The sequence below is a fragment of the Alosa pseudoharengus genome, unplaced genomic scaffold (genome assembly GCF_046254945.1).
Source record: "Alosa pseudoharengus isolate Yale_2024_CS ecotype anadromous, Long Island Sound unplaced genomic scaffold, YU_APseudo_1.1 YU_APseudo_1.1_scf_15, whole genome shotgun sequence".
In the NCBI taxonomy this organism is placed as follows: Eukaryota; Metazoa; Chordata; class Actinopteri; order Clupeiformes; family Clupeidae; genus Alosa; species Alosa pseudoharengus.
Genome location: NW_027468620.1, coordinates 10723034 through 10740533, shown reverse-complemented (window position 1 = coordinate 10740533; position 17500 = coordinate 10723034).

Here is a 17500-nt window from a genome sequence, read left to right as displayed (position 1 = left end):
GGGTGCAGAGATAAGGATAGGGTGGCTATGTGCACTGGGTGCCAGGTTCGTCCCGGCTTTATCACCCACTGCCCTGGAGTGTTTTGTCTACTGATGGATCTGCCACGCTGATTCCATAACCACTTGGATCTCTCTGGGACTCATCTCACATCTATGGCAAATGCCTCTGCCATTTGATTTCAGTTTACTGTACTAGAGTCTATGTGCTATGTTTCTTTTGCGGTAATAATGTCTTGTCTGCTCTTTGTTTAACTAATATGGTTTCGCACCACACAAAACAACTAAAATACCAGACCAAAACAAAAACAAAACTAATTCCTCGTATGTGGAAATCTACTTCTTCTATTTCTGATTCTGAACTAAATTCCTGCATTTCAAAGTGGAGTATTTGGCATTGTGAATGCAGGCCGGAAAACATGCAGTAGTTTAGAATGAACATATAGGAAACAGATTACAGCATTTGTACTTGACAGAATCATTAAGTATTGCAGAACATCTCGCCAGGATATTTTTGCACCGTAGCATGATGAAATAGGCTTCATTATGCAAATGGATGTTAGGAGCACACATTTTTTACCGTTTTTATGTTAATTTTGTTTAGTTTCCGTTTGGCACACAAGGTCAGAGAAAATCGAGGCAGGAGAGAGAGAGGAAGAGAAAGGGAGAGAGAGGGAAAGAGAGAGAGAAAGAAAGAGAGAGAGGAGAAATGTCATAATCCATCAAACTTTAATGGGGTAAAACCCGGTGCTGGGTGGGCGAGGGAAGCCTGCTGTATTTTTCTGCTCTTTCCATTTATAGCACTCGTAGACGAGGCTCCTGGGACGCCGCACGCCATGACTCATGTCTCGAGCGTTTCTGGTCGAGGCGAGACTGCGCTGTCGCTTTTCCTGAGTCTCTTTCCCTCATTCTATTTTTCTTTTCCTCTTACTCTCTCTTTTCTCTCGCCTGTTGTCTTCCTCTCTCTCTCTCTCTATCCCCCTTTCTCTTTTTGCACACGTCTCGCTCACTCAGAGGCTGAAAAACAAGGAGTGCCCTTCTAAAGCGTGATGGAAAAAAACAGCTGAAGAAAAAAAAAAACGGTGCTATGTTTGTGTACGTGTATGTGGTTGTGTGTGTGCGTGTCTGTGTTTTGTGTGTTGGCCTGGGGAAAAGGGGGTGGAGTGTGTGTTGGAGAGTGTGTAGGGTAGAGAGTGAGTGGGGGAGGAGACATTAGGTCAGAATAGCCCAAGAGTATGATGATGAAAGCGATAAACAAGCTGAATCAGTCACATGTAAATAGTACTGTAAGCATGGCCTCCATTTCCTGGAATTGTTGTTGTGCTGAGGCTGCAGTGGCAGTGTGCAGGGGCAAACCCGCCCCTCCTCTCCCTGCCCACGTCCCTGCAGGCTTTTCACAGTCACATGGGTGTCCTCTCTCTCTCTCTCTCTTTCCCTTCACTGCTTTCATTCCTGTCACGACCCCCTTCCCCTCCCTCCCTCCCTTGCTCTCTCTCTCCACCCCCAACCCCGTCACTGAACTCATTCCCCCCTTCCCCTTCTCCTCTCCACCCCTCTATGCGCTGTCAGGTCACCGGCTTGTTTGTTCAGATGGAACAGTGGAGGAAATGAAAGCTCGGAGCTAAGTTTAACCCTTCGCAGGGACGTCACGCCCGCCACCATAGCTGCCGCTGTCTGCCAGGCAGCTCGCGGGGATGACAGCACGACAGGGCGGCTTCTTCTCCTGTCTCTGCTGAGTGTGTGGTGCCACACGCCGCCAAATGGGTTTCACAGGATTAGTGACTTTGCATGTCACAATACATTTGTTGTCTTTGTGTTTGTTTGTTTGTTTGTTTTTGTTTTTATAATGTGATTTAGTGGATACTTTCTCTTATTTGTAGAATCTTAGTAGAAGAGTAAATAGCTTTTCCATTTTCCATTTCCATTCCATTACTTTCAACCTTCAGTCTTCCTTTTCTTGAAAAATATTGCTCAAAATGGCAACAGTTGGAGCTGGAGTTGGAATTGGATTGAATTGATGTATTGTTCTGTTATTACGGACAGAATTCCCCTAAAACACAGATCATCCGTTCAGAACTGGGAACATTGTAACTATTGTATTGTAATGACATAATAATAATAAGTCAGTGACTGATACTGACACAATGGATGTTTTTTAAAGCGTTGAAAAACCCTTCTTGATAAAAATGGCAGACAAAAAAAAGGGGTCCCTTGGGGTTTATATATTTTCCAACCTTCTCTGATTATTTTGGATGCGTCTCTCTTGCTTTGGCTTCAACAGGGATGCAAGTCCTTGAATATCTTGACTATGCTCTGTACAAATAGTCAGCAAAATTGTCTCTGGCAAACAACATATGTTTTCAACATCAGATAATCCTACTGTTCCAGAAACGGGTTTAAAACGTTGAAAATTGCTTCTACGCCATTTACTGCAGTGGAAAAACCATTAGCATTTCAAGCCAAAATACCTTCACAAAGAATTTGATTACAATATTATCTCTAGCGAACCAGACTTCTCCCGGCCACTTGGCAAAACGCATCCAGTGACATTATTTTCAAGGTTATTATATATACAACTATTTTTACGGTGTGTCGTTAAAAAGTCCTGAGGTTGTTTATGTGGCATGATTAACACGTTCCCACAACGAGCCAACCTCTCTCTGGAGTGTTGTGTTGTCTCGACTTGGCAACATCTGGTCACTGTGTACAGCGGAAAGGCACGGAGTGCCTCGGCACAAGGGAAGATAAAGTATGGGAAACATCAAACAGCTGTTCTGGACTCTCTCTAGTCCAGCAAGATTCTCCATGCTTACCGTGGACTCGGTCCAGAGCTATTTTGTTTGGACACGTTTGAAGGAGCCCAACCTTTAACCTTTCCCTGAGAACCCACGAAAGACAAACATCGCCGAAGATTACGAGATTATGCAAAGCTCGCTACACTGGTGGCGTGCTAATAAACCACTCCGAGATAAAAATGATGTGCTTTGCTGCTATAGGATGCCCTTACAAGGAACTTTCTGCAAAGAAACTGGACCATCAGACACGTCTGCACACACTTCCCACATTAACCAACTATCGTCTCACAATACTACCTGAATGAGATTCATTACAAGAAAAATACTCCCACCATCACAGTAATATCTGTCACAATAGCACCTGACAGTAAGAATAGTAAACGGACACTAATTCACAGTGACATATGTGTGAAATATATGTGTGTGTGTGTGTGTGTGTGTGTGTGTGTGTGTGTGTGTGTGTGTGTGTGTGAGGCCTACTAGAGAACAGGGGCGAATTGAAACCTGCTAAAGTAACACAGACGGGGCAGAGTAAACTCGACATGCCAGACTGCAAAGAATCAAGCATTGCTGTCATCACTACAGCATGAGGAGCACCTTTGGTATGAGTGACTGTTTGATGTCACAACTTGTACACACATAATGAGGTGGATGAATTTCTCTGTGCACCATGTCATGTCCATGTCAACCACGCCACCTCCCCCCTCCCCCCACCCCCACTAGTGTGTTTTTTTGGGAACAAACTGGTTCACTCAGGCCGTCAACCAAAGCATACAGACAAGACGTGTGGTGCACTCTCTAATTTCCTCAAACAAAGAGGACGGACTGGGCGGTGGCCAATCAGAGGAGAGAATGGGTGCAAAGACTCGACTGTGGACACAGCGGAGGTCTCGGTTGCGGCGAGTGCAAGTTTTTTTTCGTCCAGCTCTTCACAGCATTCAGTTCCCCTTTCCCCCGTATTCACGAGTCTGTGTTTGTTTTTGGAACGCGTCGGGGGTTGAGTTCTGGTCGCTTCACTCCGACATGGCCTGTATTTACCTTTCTTCTCCTCTCATCTCCTCCCTGTTCTTGGAAACGTTCCCCCCGGTGGAGTTACCTGTGGCCGTTGGCCCGCTTTGCCTGCTTGCTGTGCCTCCATGTTATGTTTGTCCTGGAGGTCACACCGGTGATGACACACAGACGCTCCGCAAAGGTCATTTGGTTTGGACTGTGTTTTAATAGAGATGGTCAAAGTCTGTCAAAGTCAGTATTCAAACTCAAGTTCAAGCTGGGCCCCGGGCTCTGGAGACATATTCATATATTTGAGCGCTACAGTATATAAATAAAACAGAATTGAATTGAATTTATAAATGTTGAAGTTTTAGTGGAATACAGCTTGCTTCACCACCACCAGTATTAATAAATAGCATCTCAAACCTCAACCACGGTTTCCATGAATGGACATTTTCTCCACTGACCGTAAAATGTTTATATTCAAGGGTGTTTTATGGAACCATTCGATGAGTGCTTCTAGCTCGTCCTTTCTCCGACCACCACCAGAGTGCCTGTGATGGTGACAAACGTGGGGGGGGGGGGGGGGGCAAATAGAGATGGAGATGGTTGAGGGGGAGGATGGGCCATGACCAGACAAGACTGAAGGCCTCTGTGGCTGTGAGTAAATGACCTAATAAACTAAGATGCCTGCGGTCGTATCACCAGGCTGTCCTCACCAAAAAAAAGGAGAAAAAAAAAGAAAAGAGAAAATGCCCTCTCCGTGTCTGATGGTTATGGCCGAGGGCTGTTTTGACTGGATGTCCACACTGGGGCAGAGATGACCCATCCCCCCGAGTCCACTCTGAGCGCACACACACACACACACACACACACACACACACACACACACACACACACACACACACAAGTACACACATTTGGGCACCAGGCAAGGTCTGTCTGGTGGGGGCAGGTTCCAGGTTCATTTCATCGCCTTCAGCGCTTCCTGTGTCGTCCACCACAGAAAATGGAGGCAACGCACCAGTGATCAAAGACTGTAACAGTGGGAGAGAATGAGACAGAGAGAGAGAGAGAGAGGGAGAGAGAGAGGGAGAGAGAGAGAGAGATAGAAATGGCTAGGACGGTCAACTAAATGTCAACTAACAATAAAGAGGGTTTCCTTTGTTGAGGGATAAGAGAGGTCGGCCTAATTTAGTCTTCTGGACTCAGGGGATAACATTCCCATTTCCAGATGTCTTTAACCCAGGAATGTAATGCACTCTCCCTGTCCATCCTCCGACCTCATTTCCTGTTCGACCAAATGGTAATGTCTTTTCTGCGATGGCAGCCACTCAACACAGTCTAGAGCAGCCATCATGGATGTCTGCGCGGGTGCTTGTTTAAAGCTGGCGTTCGCCCACGCATATAAAAACATTGAATAAAAATGCCACTTTTGACAGGGTGTTTTATTATCCACTTTCTTTATTGGCACTGTCTCGACGGTGTGAAACCAGAAACCCCATCCTTGCTCGCCAGGAAAAGACAGGCCTTGGCCTTGACACTGATGTTTCTTGCTTTCCTATTCCTGATTGAACCTTTTTGCGGTCACAGAGGGGGGATGTTTGTCTCAAACAATAAAATATCCCAATTAGTGTTATCATATCTTTGTGTGCAGTGTGTAGTCTAGCGTCTGTTACTTGGCTTAAGCTGTCCTGACTCCAGTCTCGCTGTGAGGCCCAGGTCAGGCCTGGTATGCAGTTGAGTAGGAATAACAGACTCTGGGAACACACGTCTTAAAGACTCACATAAATTCACTTGGACGTCTAACTGGATTCCACTGGACTGCACAAATAGAATGTACTATTAGCTGATGAATAGGCTTCCACTTTATTTTTCTGGCTTGACCCAGGGTTTGGTTCGGTAAGCGGGCGGCCTTGATTTTCTTTTCTTTTTTTTCTTTTCTTTTTTTCTTGTTGGAGGAGTACAGAAACAAGTGTGCTCTCTTTTCCATGCCAACAAAACTCAAAAGGGATGAGTAAGGCAGAGCGAAAAAGCAGGGCAATGAGCTTAGCATGCCCGAAAAGGAGGCCTGGAACACGTTTTTGCCAGGAGCAAGGGCTTGACGGTCCAACAGGAGCTGGAGTCGGAGCTGCTGCCTTGGTCGGTTCTGTTTCCATTACAGCAAGGCACATTACGCAGAGAACTACAAGCCAGCACTTCTCAGAAAGGAACAGTGGGTCATTCCATAAATGTGTGTGTGTGTGTGTGTTTTTATGTGTACGTGTGTGTGTGTGTGTGTGTGTGTGTATGTGTGTGTTTGTGTGTGTGTGTGTGTGTGTTTCCGTGTCTGTGTAAACACATTGTCCCCCTGCTTCACGCTCTCAGTGAGGGTTCGGGGGGAGACCTGTCTGTTTTGTTTATTTCTCTGCACGCGCTGGCCACATGTCGCTGTGGGGGGAAACACACCTGCCTCCTGTAGCCCTGATCTCTAGTGTCTCTCACACACACACACACACACACACACACACACACACACACACACACACACACACACACACACACACACACACTTAAACACACTCACACACACTCACCTCCTGTAGACCTGATCTCTAGCGTCTCTCTCCAGAGGGCCCCGACTGCCTGCTCTCTCTCTGTCATTCTCTCTCTCACACACACACACATACACACACACCTCCTGCAGCCCTGATCTCTAACATTTCTCACACACACACACACACACACACACACACACACACACACACACACACACACACACACACACACACAGACTCTCTCAGGGCCTGCAGCTTACTTCTGTGCCATGGGGCCAGTTATATCCTCAACACCTTGTCTGCTGTGCACTGTGCAGCAGCACCCATCTCATCTCATCTGTTTCCCTCTCAACACACCAAATAGTAGAGAAGTATGTCTGTCTCCAACTAGGGCAGATATTGAGAACCAAATTGCTCCCTCAGTGACACATCCTCAAGGGTGCAGGCAGCAAAAGGTAATTTCTGAATAATTGGGGAAATTATTTTAATTCAGAAAGTAACCACATAAAAATCACAACTTTATTCTCAGAGCCGGTGTCTAGACAGCATCTGTTGGCTGTATTTAGTTTCAATTTTTCTTTTGTTTTTGCAGTTGTTGGCCTCTGACCAAACATTTTGCACTTGATGCCAAAAGGCGAAATCTGCAAGTGTGCGAATAATCCATCTTTCAAAAAGATTTTTCCCCCCTAATACGCAGAAGGCCAAAGTCTATGAAAAGGACTTTGGGGAGGATGGATTTGGCTCTTATTGAAAAAGAAAACTTACTTCATCAAAAGTAAGTAACTCCAGCTAAATACACCTAAACACCTTTTCATTATCAAAGAAAAGTGACAGCTGTTAAAAGATCAGATCTCTCTCTTTCTCTCTCTCTCTCTTTCTCTCTTTCATATCCATGGAGGTTACCTCACTGTCAGACACTAATCACGTCATAGTGCCACACTCATTACAGATGAGGCAATTCAGCATTACTTCATGGCTATTGGCCACTCGTGGTAGACAATGTCTGTTGCAAGGCTCCACGAACACTGCAGCTCATAAATCAAGCTCAATTAATGACTTGGGGGAGTGCTTTAGTAAAATACAGGTGATTGCTTCATACATTAGTGTTAGAGGGGAGGAGAGTGTGTCACATCTCTAAATATAATGACACCTGGTAGAGAGAGGAAGTATTGACTTTGGAGAAAGTCGTTTGAATAGTTAAGCACTTTTGTTAAGTACTTAGCACTAGAACTTTTTGGGAAAATGAGCTTATTTGCTGTCTGCCCCAGAGTAAGATAAGATGATACCTACACATCTCTTCTCTGCGTGCAATAACACACCATTTGCCTAGCTTGGCATAATTCACTGGAAGTGGCTTAGACCTATAGCTCCCTTTAAGCTATAGGCTAACTGGTCTAGTAGTCATATGAGAACAAATTCTTTATAGCTTTAGCCTCTTTTCAATCAAAGAATGCAAGAGATCACATTGAGAACATCTGTTCTACATTATAGGAAGTCTGTATACATTTTACACTGTAAACCACTGTATGAGGAACATATTGCTTTCACTGCATCTGCTAGAAGTCACTTAGTCCTAACCCAGACTCTAGTGAGACAACGTTAGTGTGTGATTATGGATGATGTATGGTATGCATATAGTGCTTTGTAGTGTGTACCTCAGAATGAGACTGGGCATTGCATTCCCTTGAGCCTGAGGAAGAAGATGATTTGCTTAAAATAGCCTACTCAAATAATTTGTGAACACAAAGCCAGTATCTGTGATGACGGGTCCAGTACTGAGTACCATTCCTAACGGGCAGAACTCCACCTGGGCACAGCCTGGGCAGGGTGCAGCCCGGACTGCCCATGGCGTGGGTCGACTCAACTCCGCTAATGATGCTGCCTGACCCAGGGAGGATGTTGCCACGGCGATGCCACTCTAACAGAGGTGAGTGCTGAGACATGACGTAATTAGGATCATTAGCTCGCTCACTTTGGCTAGCACTCTCTCTGCAAGAGCGCAAGTACACTGTGGGATAAATGCCTACCTGTTCACACTCATTAGGCACATTTCTGGGAGCATGCACAAACACACACACTGATGCAGACACACCACACAATGCCTGATGAAAACTGAGGGGTTTGAACTTAGCTGACCTACTGTATTTTACTTGACTGATTCCTCCACCAGCTTAGAGTCATACTGAAATAAGTTACAAAAATAAGTAACTGGGACCACATATGATACTATAGTGATGGACAGCACATATACTGCATGCAGCTGATGGAACAGAAGCTAATAGGGAAAGTCTATACTTGGGAAGTGTACTGGCCCCAACGGCTGTGACTCATTCAGCCACTCTGGTCAGTTCGTCTCCACTGGAGCCAAGCGATGAGGTATTTTCAGACCCACCATCTCACTTCCTGCTCCCACATGAGAGATGAGCTGCCTCATGCATCAGTGTCAGCGCTGCCGCCGTCGCCATGGCGCTGCGTCCATCCATCCACATCACAGACGTCGCCCGCCTCGTCCTTTTCCCGACATGTGTGCCTGCTCTTTGAAGGTTTCGCTCTTTCATCTTGCTTTATATCATTGGACTCAGTGTGACAACCACCAACCCCCCTTATACCACCCCCATCACCCCCCCACACACACACACACACACATCACCACTACCCACACATCCCCCAACCTCACCAACCCCTCCATGTCACGGGCTGAGGCTTGTGATTGATCCTCTTGAAAGAACGTTCCGGCTTAACTGAGTGTGCAAAAAGTGTGCTCTGCTGCAGGATGACAAAGACATGTCAGGCGATAAATGATAAGCAGGCAGAGAGAGAAAGGGAGAGAAAGAGAGAGAAATAGCCTGTTTATAGGCAACAATTGCTGTTGTTCCCACTTCAAGGATTCATCATTTATGTTCCACAGTTCATTGAGGCGAGACCATTTTCAAGGGAATTTGGGACACAGAGAAAGCAAAAACTCTAGCTGTGTCTTGAACATTTTGTTCAATACACCTGTTCCCAAGTATGCCCAAATTAAATATTCACCTCAACTGCACTGTAATGGGATGCAATGTGAGGCTTTCCTTGGGGAAAAATGCTACCAAAATACCATAATGCATTCAAGCTATTGTCGATACATAACAACTTGGAGATCTTTGTGCATTATGCACTCTAGAGTGATTTAATAATTCCATCACATTTACTGCATAAAAGAGAAACAGTCTCTGTCTCTGCCTCTCTCTCTTTCTCTCTCTCTCTGTCTCTCTCTCTCTCTTGAGATAGAGGATGGAGAGAGGAGAGTGGAGAGAGAGAGACAGAGAGGGGGGGGGGCAGAGAGAGAGAGAGAGAGAGAACCCTCAGTGCTGTGCAGTCGGAGAACACAGCAGCACACAGACAATGACTTACATAACTGAGCGGCGGAGAGCCAGCATCAATTTTGCATGGCAATCATGCATGATTCACATGAGTGTACAGCCACTTAAAACTGTTTATCGTCTGATTTCCCTCAAAGAACCCCGGACTCAGCCCACCCACCGCCATGCTCATTCTCCTGACCTCAACCAGCCCCCCTCCCACCACCCAACCCGACATGGCAGGACAGGCCTGGACAGTCTCTGTCGTGGGTTCGTCACAGTCTGAGATAGCAGTGCTTGTTAGGAGATGCTAACCTGAGCTGAGAGCTGAGAGACATTTACATTTATTAGTCATTTAGCTGACGCCTTTATCCAAAACGGCTTACAAAAAAGGCAAACAATCAAGGTACAGTGTGAAAAGGACATAGAATCAAGTGACAGTTTTAGAAGGGGAATAGTCTAGTGGTAAGTGCTAGATTTAGCATGTACAGTTCAGTTGTTGTCTAGTAGCATTAGAGACGTTGTTGTGGAAGTAACACAGCACAGGAAGGAAAGGTGGAAAGGCGGAAACGACAACTGTTCTGGGATCTGTCTGCTGTGGCGCTCATTGGTTTATCTCCTTTCGGCCATCACCTGTTCTTCATCTCTCGTCTCGTCACCCTCACTCTCACACACACTCTTTTTTCTGTCCTTCACTTCCTTGTGGGTCATACACAAAACAGTAGACTTGCTCTCCACACCCAAGTGTTACCAATCTGTAAGTGGCTTTGTATAAAAGCTAAATACTTTTTCCTCCTCGTCTCTCTGTTACTCTCCCTGTGTCAGTCAGTATTTATTTAAAACTTCATAACACATTGGTATAGTTTCACTACTTTCCCATTTTCAACATCTGCTTATTTGGTCTTTTGTGTCCTCTGTGTGTGCCTCACTCTCTCTCTCCCTCTCTTTCTTTCTCTCTCTCTGTCTTTCTCTCCATGTTCCCTGGTGGGCCTCTATCGGTCTCTCTCTCTCTCTGCCTCTTTCTCTCACCCTCTCTCACCCTGTCTCTCTCTCTCTCTATGTTCCCTGGTAGGCCTCTCTGTCTCTTTCCCTCTCTCTCTCTCTCTCTCTCTCTCTCTCTCTCTCTCCATGTCCCCTGATGGGCTTAGCGCTGGCACTGCTCTCCGTGAGCCTTGGTGTGGTGTGGCCCTGGGGCCTGCAGGTTGCTAATCGAGACAGGGACACTCACCACAGGAGAAACTCTCTCTCTCTCTCTCTCTCTCTGTCTCTGCAGTTTGCCGATAGAGACAGGGACACTCACCGCAGGAGACCACACTCACCTGCTACAGGATGCTTACTCATCCCTGCCCCGATTTCTCTTTCACTCTCTGTTTTTTTGTCTGTCAGGATTGCTGTTGTTGTTTTTGTTGTTGTTTTTGTGTTTTGTTTTTTTGTGGTTGTCATTATTCATGTGAGGACTTGAACAGGAGTGGGTGCACTCCCGAGGCACGACTGAGTCAGTCAGTCATGATGAATACACACATCGGTCTGGTGGACGCCTCCTCTGTCCGCCGTCATTGTGATAGCGTGAGAGAGAGAGAGTTTGTGTGTCTGTGTGTGAGACATCAGGTGCGATTGTGGAGGAGAAATAAAGAGAGTGTGTTTTTTGTGTGTGTGTGTGTGTGTGTGTGTGTTTGTGTGTGTGTGTTTGTGTTATCATTAGTGGGAGTCACCTATCACTGCTCATGACACCCTGTGCTGCCATTACCCACACACACATCCAACAGCTTAAACTTTTTTACCTCAATTTTTTTCCCCCTGCATGGTGTTTTTCTGAACTCCACACAGAGTTTAGTCACCCATGTCAGTGTGCAATTACACTTCCTCCTCCAAAACATCTGCGGCAAGAGAGGTGCAAGTTTACTGAATGGATTTTCTTTTTTAGCTTGTGGCTGATTAAATTGAAAATTGGTTTGTTGTGTGCAACCAAGCTGATGGTATAATTTATGACAATAACTATGACAATAGGTGTAATTAAAACCTATAAGTTGGGAAGCGTATAGCTAACGTACCCTGATAGATATACCAACAACACATATACATTGTCTTGTTGACGCTGCCCTGTATCATGCCCTTGATGACATATAGTATTGTGCTGTATTACACTGAGGAGGCCTCATAGAGGTCGAGCTCATCTCATATGCAACCAGTCTGATTGGCCTCCCTTTCTCTAGGCTACCCTTGACATGCACAAGCCAAAACAAATTACCCTGTCCTCAAATTAGGTTAAGGAGGAGGGTTGCTGAGCAATATTTTTGTTTCCTCTCAAACAGTGGAATGCAATTACTGGAGCTGCCGGACCATGGCGATCTCTGGGCATTACGAACACACCACAGAACCAGTTGTTTGCCAATCAGTCAGCGAGATGAAAGCTGAATAATTGCCCCAGGAATGACCTTGATGCAAGGGGCGTAGAGGCAAATTAGGACTGATGCAGGAGGGTGAGAATGTGTAAAATGACTTGTGATTAACTTTCCACTTCCCGCCAAATCACAAGCAACTCAGCCCCTCATGAGTTGAAAAAGCAATGATGCAAGCGCAATTTACGATTGGATGGGATACCTCCCTACATGCTAGCTCTTCCAACGAGGACAAAGGATTTGTTCTGATTTTACATTTCAAACATGGGGTTGATACCAGGGCGAAATTAATTCTAATGATGTGGAAAGCTGTGCGGTTTGGTAATCTTTTCGCCAATATCAAAGGAAGCTATTTTTTGCCAACCTCATCACTTTTGATGTCTGTGCTGTTGATTATTTCGCTCTGAACCCTGTGTGAACGTCTGCATTGTTATTACCACATTCATTTAATTCCCATTATTTCATGTTGATGTTCCTTTATTGCAAGAGGCAACATAATTATTTGTGAGTGTCACTGTTTTCCAGCCTTAAATAAATTGCATATCAGAAGAGTCCTGGTTACATTTGTCAAATTAATGCATTGTGAAATATCAATGGAAATATTGGAATATGGACATATATCAAATATTTGAAACATCCACTGCTGATAAAGACTCACCTTTACAATGTTGCCTTTTATTGACATACAGACTTCTGTTCTATGCATTAAAGGCACACTATTTAACATGTGTGAGTGTGTGTAGCATGTATGTGTAAAGTTATAAGAGAGAAGGGAAATAAACAAATATGTATAGCCTACACTAGGCTTTGCACATTTGTGCTCACAGTCACACTTACCCAAACAACAACCATGCATCGACCGGCTGCTTTCACGCTGTGCTGCGGAGTCACACATCAAAGGGTTGCTTCATGCTTCCAGTTACCATGGCAACAGTTCTGTGAAGTGAAGGAGCACAGGGAGCTGAGGGAGAAAAAAACCAACAGGAACACAAACATGACAACAAACCAAGCGGATGAGAACACACGTCTCGTATCAGAGGCCGTGACTAGACTGAAGGCACCGTCCTTCAGCCTTTAAACAACTAAATAAGAACGTACGCATACTGAATGTAACGTTGGCTGATTGAATTGATTAGCCAGTGTAATGTATTGGGTGTGAGTCTCCATTGGGAGGGGAGAAGGGGGTGTGTGTGAGACCTTTCGCTCCCCTCTCTCTGAGGTCTCTTTGTTATTGAGACGTCCTTGTGATCAGAATTATCCCCACCGCGCTGCCTCTCAGCTGTTCCCGTCTTGTGATTGGGCGTAATTCCCGGTTGCCATGGCAATGGATGGTGTGGGTTACCTGGTTGTGTGGGGGGCCAGGGTATAAATAGTGACGGGGCGGTAGACAACCCCACCTCCTCCTCGCCCGGAAAAAAAAATCACCAATGGGAGGCGTGGAACAGACCGTAGCACTCTCTCTCCTCCTCTCTTCTCCCTCATCCCAGGCAGCAGGAACAGCACTGCAAGCCGTAACACAAGATTAAAGATGAGGTTCTAGGGCACAAACTAGACAATAAAAAGCAGCAGCAATAAACATATAAACTACCAGACAATAATCAGCTGATAACAATTTCCCCTGAGTCTGGATACTACGTCTAGGAGTGGGGCAGTCCAAGAGTGGGGTAGCCCAGTCAGGCTATGACATCCTGGTACAGACAGGCAGTGATGTGATCAACACCATCACATGCACTGGATGAAGTGCCCCTCATGGAGTGAGGGGGCCCCTCTAACTGCACAGATTATACATGACCAATTTGCCCTTTCCCATTCTACGATAAAATGGCACTCTGCTTTCATAGCGGTAATACCTCACTCACTCATGTCTCACTCATAGAATAGTAGATGGAGTTTATGCATTGGCCTCAGGTTTCTACGTGTACTGTACAGTGCCGCCATATTGGTAAGGGCAGTTCGCTGGTGGAACGCAATGGAAATCAGCAGATGTATTAGGATTACAGTATTTAATACATGCAAAGCTGCTCAAATGTTTATTTTTACGGTGTTGTTGTATTTGATAGCCTGAAATAATTTGTTGAGAGCTGTCTAGTCACCAGAATGAAACATGTCTGGGAAAACATGGCTGCCTAAGTACAGTTTCACACCCATCCAACTCATTTCCTTCCATTAGTCTGGCTAGATCTCACTGAGCCTTTTGGCTTCACAAGCTCAATTACATAAAAGACTCTATTTACACATTGATTTGCATTATCCAGAAGGGATACTGGAGCCTGGATGAAAATGTAATTAAATTTTGAGTCATAAGGTGCTGGTTGCTTGACAACAACAATTACGTCTTAATGAATGGAAAGTTATGTGTCAATTTACTGAAGTACAGGGTGATTAGCTCTAAATGGTACATAAGCCCCTGGAAACCCCAGAGATATTATTAGAATTTCATCAGTGTGTACTTGCAACCGTGAGATATGAGGATCATTACCTTTGTGCAATGACAGCGTAACCTGGATACTAGTGACTGCTATTTCTGCCATAAACGCCACGTAAAATTTATGAACTTAATGACTGTGAATACTCTTCCCCTGGAGAATAAGGAGAATAACCTCCTAGACTATCAGCTCTGGTGTCTGAGGCACATTCGCTTGTGTGTAGAGTAGGCTATACAGTGTTTCTCGATTAAGGGTGCAGACCGTGACTCTGGCAAAAGATGGACGATATTTGAGCTATGGCCAATGAAAATGAAAGGGAAACAGGGTAACAAAGGGAAACAACAAGTAAACAAGTGGCAGTGAGGGACTGTCAGACAGTGAGTGTTCATGCAGTCTCCGCGTTCTACCCATGGGATATGCGGCTGGCCAAACGGGCTGAAATGTCAGCACTGTCACCACGACGACAACACGCCAGAGCTACAGCTTCAGCCGCAGACGGACGGATGATGTCCTTGGGGTATTAACACACACACACACACACACACACACACTCTCTCTCTCTCTCCCTCTCTCTGTCTCTCTCTCACACACACACACAGTAAAACACTTGCTTACTGTATTTATTTGTATTTATCACAGCAGCTGACAGTGAGCTAGCTGTCAATTACTTGGCTTCCCGTAGCTAGAGGCTACAGTATTTATGCTTGGAAGCTGGTGTGCTCTGCTGCAAACAATAAGGAGAGTGTGGTGATATCCTTTATTGTCCCATGGGGACATTTGTCTTGGATTCATACAGTATGCTGGACACGTACATGTCTTCACAGTGCACTGTGCACTTGGAGTTGACATGCTGACACCTGTGTGTGGGGTGTGACTGAAACAGACTGAGGCCAAGGATGTTTTCTAAGCACATGATTCAGTCTGGGTTCAAAAGAGAAATCTTCATTTGCAAGGTTACGTGAGGTCTGCAGCTAGTTTATCATTCACAAAGGCATGCAGGCAGGCAGGCAGGCAACAGTATTCGATGCAAGCGAGGTGTGTGAGTGTGTGTGTCTGGTTGGGGTGGGGGCTGTTGATAAATGATTAATGATGTTATCCGCTTCCAAACTGACAGCAGTGGGTATCATCAAAAAGTTCCTCTCGCTTTAGTCCTACTGTAGATGCAAACTCATTGCATATCAGTCGTTCTTTACCCCCCCCACCCCAAACAAACTCATCACACTACCATATCCTGTTTCTCTATTGTTATTCCCTAACAGCTAACAGAAAGTAATTGGCAGGTACAGACACTCCATGACTGCGTGGCCAGTTGGCTTGCATTACCAGGCCGGCAGTTGGCTCAAACAGAGTGCTAGTATGTCCAGCACGTTGAGTCATCCATGTCACATGCGTGTGCAGTGTGTTTGTGTGTGCTGTGCTGTGTTGTGTCCTGCCTGGTCATCAGAGGAGCAATGCCCCCCCCCCCCCCACCCGGTAGAACAGAATCCCGTCTGTGTGAGTTGAACTTGCTGCACCGTCTGGCGCTGCCCTGAATCGGACTCCGCCGAGCGAGAATAGAACACGGCGTGTCCAGAGAACAATGGCGTCCTTCGGTTCCCGGAAGAGCCTGTGTAACAGTATCAGCGATTGAATGGAACAGGACGAGAGGAAAAAAGACAAGAAGAAACGTTTCAGTATCTCGGTGTGTCAGAGAGCCTGGCCTTTTACCCGTGAGAGACCTGTGGGTGTGGGCTGTTATCTCGTTTCTGGTGGGATGAGGGTGTTCTACAGTACTTGTTTCTTTTTGTGACAGTCATTGAAGATCAGTTCAGACATATGAGACAGCATGACAGAGACTTCTTTGTTGGTGGGGGGAAAAATACAGACAGCTTTTAAGAACAAACATGGTGATTTTATAAACATTATGGTTATTTTTTCCCCATCCATGTGTGTGTATTATATAAACTGAATCCAGTTAGTGTAGTCATGATGGGCTGCATTCAACTGGTAACTCATTATAAAATGGCCGCCTGCTATTCCATTCGGCCGATTAGAGCACATATGGGGTTCCAGGTGTGACAGACCTTTTCCATTTCACATCCACATATAATATTAATTTATTACAAAACCATGTAATACACACACACACACGCGCGTGCGTTTCATGCACATAAATCAACATCATCTGTTTTGTTCTGTGTGTGCGGAAGAATGTGCTCTCTTCAATATTAGCAGAGAAAGGGGTGAGCGCTTAGCTCTCACACTCATCTGTGATCTCTGCCGGGTTATGAGGCAGTACACTACTTCTGAGTATCACCCCCAGCAGCATCACATGGCTGATGCACACACACCACACATTCACACAAACACACACACACACACACACACACAGAAACACACGCACAGAAACACACACGTGCTCACACACACACACACACATACACACAAACAGTCGTGCACACACAGTTGCACAGACACAGTTGCACGCATACAGTCACACACACAAACACACACACACACACACAAATAGCCCTGTATATGTCCCAGTGCTGGCTGGATTTCCCCATGCTGATGCAAAAGGAACAGATACAGGCTCATGTGCTGTTAGTCAGTCAGCTGTGATCTGCAGGGCCCACGCTGCCCTCCTCAGTCACAGTTTCCTACCGATAAAGAAGAAACGAAACACAGGACTTTCAGCAGCAGCTCCGCAAGCGCAGGATGTAGTAGGTCATCCTCTTTTAGATGTGGTTAAGTCTGTGAGTTTGTTTGTGTGTGTGTGTGTGTGTGTGTGTGAGAGAGAAAGAGAGCGTGTGTGTTATTGATCGCACAGTCATGCGTCAGAGAGAAATGCACCCTGGGAAGGCCTTGTAACACACCACTGGAAACAGACTCACATTTGGCTGACGTGTGGCTCATCTCACACTATTACCACTGATCTAATCAGAACTGCTGATGAATTGATATTGTATTTGGCTGTAAGCTGAGTCAAATGAATTGGTGAAGTGTTTACTTCGTGATATTTTTTTCTATCATATAATT